Genomic DNA, 5,586 nt, shown 5'->3' on the forward strand with positions numbered 1-5,586 from the left:
TTGCAGAAGCAAAAGGAGTTAAGGAGCAGTGTGTCCACTGTGAGATGAGCTCTGCATAAGCACCAAGCACGGGGGAAGCACACACACAGGCTGTATCAGCTCAGCAGCTAGCACGGTTCCAAAGCACACCAGCCTCAGGCTTTATTTGCATTGGGAATACTGCAAATTCAGTGAAAATTCCCCCTACGAGAAGAAACCCAAAAGCCAGGCTCTTTGCAGTGCAAATGAAAACTTACTGTTTGCTGCTTGCTTAGCAAGGGTAGATGTTACTGTTCAGATGAAAGGAAAGGGAACTTGGAAGCAGCACCAAACGCAGAGCAGAGCTGCCTCCCCCCGGACACACACACACATTGCTCAAGAGCATGACAGGATGCACGATGGCAAGGGCTGAGCATCACATGGGCTTCACAGCCAGTGCAGCTGATGGGTTACATAAAGCAGATGTAACTTGGGCTGCTGCCAACACAGAGAGCAGTTTTTCAACTGGAACATAATCCTGCCACAGTCTGACTGCCTGCACATCTGATGAAACAAAGTCTCCCAGTTTCAATGAAACACAACTGTTCTTGCAGACATTCGCACCCTCTAGCGGAGACTAGAGCTTGGCACACTGCAAACATGCTCTCACGTTTTTCAGGATTGCTTTAGCAACTGTCAGGAATGAATCACTCCTTCAGATCTTGAAAGCACCACGACCCTCCAGCATGGCTGCCCTGGACACAGGTGTCAGCACAGGAGAAAGCTTTACGTGCCTCCTTGCCTAAATGCACACCTCCAGCATGTTAAAATCCTTCCTACATTATTCACAGTAGCAGGGATTAAATAAGAAAGAAAAACAGTCAGCTTGAAGAATTGGAATTTATTCACATTTACCATCTACTTTGGCAAAAGTACCTTCTACAGCCTAAAGAGACCACACAGGTATAAACAAATGGAACTGCAGGGGCAGAACTCTCACCATAACGCAGACAGATCTTCGGTTCAGCCACCTGAAAAGAAATGACCAGGACATTCAAGCAGAACAAGCATACTGCAGGGAAAGCTGCACACAGATGTCAGGGCTGCTCAGCGTGCGAGCCAAGGCACCAGAGCAAATAAGTGTTCCACGAGCAGCCTGCAACCCAGAGCCCTCTTGCAAATGGTTATGCTGCACATTCATTGAAATGAGGAAATACTCTGTCATTTAAAAGTTGCTTGACAGGAAAATCCTCACTCAGACAAATAACTTTTCCCAGGTGCAACAGAGATCAGGTTATTTGCAATCACTCTACCTAGGGTCCCACGTGCTTTGTCCTGAAGCCCAGGTGATAGAAAATACCAATTTGTAACCCAGGCAAGAGTGGCATTAGTGAAGGGAAAGGGAAATGGAAATGCTTGTTCCAGTAATAAGCTGAACAAAGGGTGTCAGTCTGCAGCAGCACAAAAGTGAAATGTTTTCTAACTGCAGCCTGACACTGCCAGACAGTTCTGCCCAGGTGAATTTAACATTAGAAGACAAAGGGAGGATTGGCTTCAAATTCCAAGCACACAGTTTGCATCTGGTGTGCAGAGAGCACAGCTTAGCTCAGTTACCTTGGCGAGGGTGCAGATTCAGCAGCCACTCCATGGTCAGCAGGAACACCTACATAAAGAGCAGCAAGCATTAAGCACAGTAATTAGTGATGTGTACACTGCAAGCTGCTGCTTCTAAGCCTCAAACAAGAGCCCAGGCAGCAGCTCAGGTGCCAGCCTCCCTCCCAAAAGAAACCCCATCCTCATTGAGCCACCATGGACTTGAATCCAAGCACAACTGTCACTGTTGGCTGAAGTCAAAAGGCAGCAAAATTCACCTTACAGTCCACAGAGGACCAGAAGGGTGACGTTAAACTGCATCACTGCTACAGTTTTACATCAGGTACAATACTTGCTATGTTAGGTGAGGGCTGCAAGAAAAACAGAGTTGACATAGGTGAGAAAAAGCAATAAGCATTCAGCCCATCAGCTGAATGCGGTACTGGGAAGCACCATGCTTTATCTACAAGTACCTTGCAAGCTGCAGGCAGCCTGGCTCACTCTGAAGCAAGGTTATTCTGAACACGTGTCTGCCTGACAATGATGAAACAAACACTTTGCCAAAGGTGTCATTTAAGAAGGCAGTTACTTTATCACCTCACAAATCTATACAAGCTTTGATTTCAACCCTGCTGTGGAGGAGGACCAGAGGACCTGATGTCTGTCTCCATCTTGAAGTAGGACCTTCCCCTGGGCATGGCCAATAAGGATAGCCCCATGTGTTCAAATAGCTGCTGGCAACTGGGCAGATTTAACTGGAAGTGCCCCACGTCTGCAGGCACCCAGTAATGTCTGCTGTTCCCTTTGCCTGAGCCCTGCTAAACATCTGGCAGCTCTGTTCAAATCCCTTAAAGAAAAATGAGATGAGCATTAGACTTTTATCATCTCAGTCGTGCTGAACTTGGCCCTCCCTGCTGTTGGCTGGTAATAGCAATGACAGCTACACTTCAGCTCCTCTCGTGACCCCAGGCAAGCTTCCTGCAAAAGCCCAAAAGGCTCCAGCTCATACACAGTAAGCCTCAGAGAAACCCCTTAGCACTGCTTTACTGCCACACGAAAGCAAATTAAAATGGAGATTTCCTAAGCGCTGTGCAGTGTTTTTCAAACAGAGCCCATTACCCAGTCAGGGTTTTAGCAAGAAAGCCAGCTAAAGCTGGAGACCACTGCCCCACACAGACCTGTCTTCTGTGCACCAGCATCAACCAAAACAATCCATAAAAACAGCACCCCACCCCCTGCTTGTTTTAAAATCCTTTCCTATAGCATTCTGACCACACACAGCTGCCAGACACCAAAAATTAACAATTAAGTGCCTTTTTAGTGGTGGCGAATGATTTTTTTTTTTAACCCCAGCAGTCTGGGCTGTTTGGGTGCCAGTTGCCAATCCAGGCCTGCCCCACACCTGCGAGAGCACACAAGGGCCTTAGCTGGGACCTCAGCTGAACTCCTTGGCTGTAGAAAAAAAAGTCAACACTAAAGAAAAGCACAGATGCAACAGGAGGGCAAAGTACACAGCTTTCAACAGAACCTTGGTTTGTTCAAATAAAGACCCAGCCTATCGGTACTCCCTATTACATGAAATAAAGTTTGGGAATTAGATAGTACCTGTGATAAATCAAGGGGAAAATAATGATCACCCATGTACCTAAATTCTACCTTCCACATGTAAAACCTGCCTGTAAAGGAAGAGCAATGACAGCTTAATAGCACAAGACAGCTTTTAAAAGATGCAGTACACATCACAAAATTAATCCTCAAGCTGTAAAGAGAACTTTCCTTTAGCTGAAGACAGCAACTCATTGTGTGCAGTATCATACATGACCATCAGAATGCTGCATGGATGCTCACACCTGTTACTGCATAGGAGGAACCCAGCAGGGGAACCTCTGGGGGTTGATCTGGGCCACGGGTGAGGCCAGCAGGCACTAGGCTGAGACACAGCCGCCAACAGCCATCCCCAGGCCCTCAGCCTACGTGGCACCAGTGGGCATGAAAGGCTCCTGAGTGGCTGCTGCCCACCCAGGGAGAGTGCATGAGTCACTGGCCTTGCCTCAGTCGCACTCACCTGATGAATGCTGGCTTCCCAAGAAGACCTAGTGATCTTCTGCCATGAGTTGGAGCTGTATTTCTTCTGGAAACAACCTCCACCACAGATCCCATGACACATGACACTCAAGGGACGCTCCCTGTCCATTTGCATCCCATAACCTCCCCTCATAGTCCCTACTCCCCTCAGCCCCGCTACTCACAGTGCCCTGCTGCCCCTCAGTGCCCACTGTGCTCCCTTCCAGCCTCATGAACCCTGATCCCCAGCCTGCAAAATGATACCCCAGCCCTGCTCAAGCCTTCCTCTCCCCACTTCACGCCCTGCCCCTCAGCCCAACACAAACCCCCTCAGCCCCTGCACCTTCACCTGTAGGCCCCAGTATTACCCCAGGCCCCCATTCCGTGACCCCAAGCCCCAATATGACCCTCTGAACATCCCCTACCCTGACTGGCAGACCCCAATTTGAACTCTCTAGTTCTACTCCAGCCCTTACCTCCACCCTTAACTCGAGCTCACCGCACGACCATCTCAAACCCCTGTATCTTCATCTCCAGCCCAAAATACGACTCTCCACCGCCCCATACCCTGACCCCAGACCGCAATACAACCCCTCCGCCTTCTCCCTCCTCCTCCTCCCATACCCATACCCTAACCCCATGCCCCTATATGACCCCTCCTTCCCAAACCTTTACACCCTCATCCCCACAGTGACTAATCCAGCTCCCATATTCTCATGCCCAGCCCTCAATATGACCCCCAGCTCCGCCTATGACCACCCCAGGCCCGGACCCCTGCCACGCCGCCCCTCGCAATGCCCGCCACCGGAAACAGAAAGGCAGGAAAACCAGAGAGACGAAGTGAAAACCAGAGCGCCGCACGGAGCCACTTCCGGCCTCCAGGAACGCTCTTAAAGGGGTAGGCAGCCAGCTCCTCGTCGCTATGGCAACGCGCAGGCCCGATGCAGGCCTGAGTGAGGCCTAAGGGTGGGCTCGAAAAACACGGGAGGGGGAAACCAACGCAGAGGGAGCGCAGGGAGCTCCAACCTGCCCCACAGGGTGAAGGAGGAGAGCTCCAAAAGGGGGGACTTGCTCAGGTAAACACAAAGCATAGGATGTGATCAGCATTGCAACACGGCTTTGGTTTCAGTCTTGGGCTTCTGAAAAAGCATTAAATCTCCTTGTGCTCAGAAGCTGGAATTGCACATATATTTGTGTGGAGTAAATCAATATTTAGATCTGATTTCGTGCTTATGGCTTGTGAGGCCCTGTTTATGGTGAGTTGTGCTTCCCTTTCAGTGGCTCTGACAGCTCCAATCGGGGCTGAATGAGAGCAGCCTTCCAGCACAGCTTGAGGTTCCTCAATCATGCCATTTACTCACAGCCTGGCATCCTCGCTGCATGGATGGGCTTTTCCAGCCGCGTCAAAGGGCTCTGAGCTTCACCACCAGGACTGACCGCATTCTGTTACACCTGCAGCAATGTGAAGGGGGGTGAAGGCAGGAACAAATGGTCTGTTCAGCTGATTTCATTTTAATTACTCAAAAATGCACCTTTGGTTTTCGGCAGAGGCAAACGCCCGGTGCTGGCAGCGAGGTGCACTGGTTGGACACTGCTCCATACAGACAGAACCTCCATTGCCCAACCCACGTCTGGTCAAAGCTGAGAGCAGGGCACACCTCCTCACCTTTTCTCTTTGCTGCTGAATGAAGCCCACTGCTGCCTGGCTCTGAGTGACAGCTTCCTCGCCCTGTGCTTTCATTTTCATAGAATTTTGGAATCGTAGGACAGTTTAAGTTGGAATGGACCCTAAAGGCCATCTGGTGCCACCCCTGCCCTGAGCAGGGACACCCACAGCTCCATCAGTGCTCACAGCCCATCCCCTGACCTTGGCTGTCTGCAGGGATGGGGCACCACCTCCTCTATGAGCAACCTGTGCCACTGCCTCACTGCTTGTAGTGTAAAAACTCCTTCCTTATATCCAATCTATGT

At 50.2% G+C, this 5,586-nt stretch overlaps 1 long non-coding RNA gene and 1 other non-coding gene across 2 annotated transcripts; both read right to left on the minus strand.

Moving 5' to 3' along the window:
• Positions 1–844: 844 nt before the first annotated feature.
• LOC128083147 (uncharacterized) lies at positions 845–3,951 on the minus strand. Its single transcript, XR_008207967.1, has 3 exons — positions 3,617–3,951; positions 1,573–1,621; positions 845–989 (listed from the first exon to the last, which is right to left on the minus strand). It is a non-coding gene; the product is annotated as an uncharacterized LOC128083147 (long non-coding RNA).
• Positions 3,349–3,517, minus strand: LOC128083310 (small Cajal body-specific RNA 16). Its single transcript, XR_008208031.1, has one exon. It is a non-coding gene; the product is annotated as a small Cajal body-specific RNA 16 (non-coding RNA).
• Positions 3,952–5,586: the final 1,635 nt, after the last annotated feature.

The sequence above is a fragment of the Tympanuchus pallidicinctus genome, unplaced genomic scaffold, assembly GCF_026119805.1.
Source record: "Tympanuchus pallidicinctus isolate F22 unplaced genomic scaffold, pur_lepc_1.0 scaffold23, whole genome shotgun sequence".
In the NCBI taxonomy this organism is placed as follows: domain Eukaryota; kingdom Metazoa; phylum Chordata; class Aves; order Galliformes; family Phasianidae; genus Tympanuchus; species Tympanuchus pallidicinctus.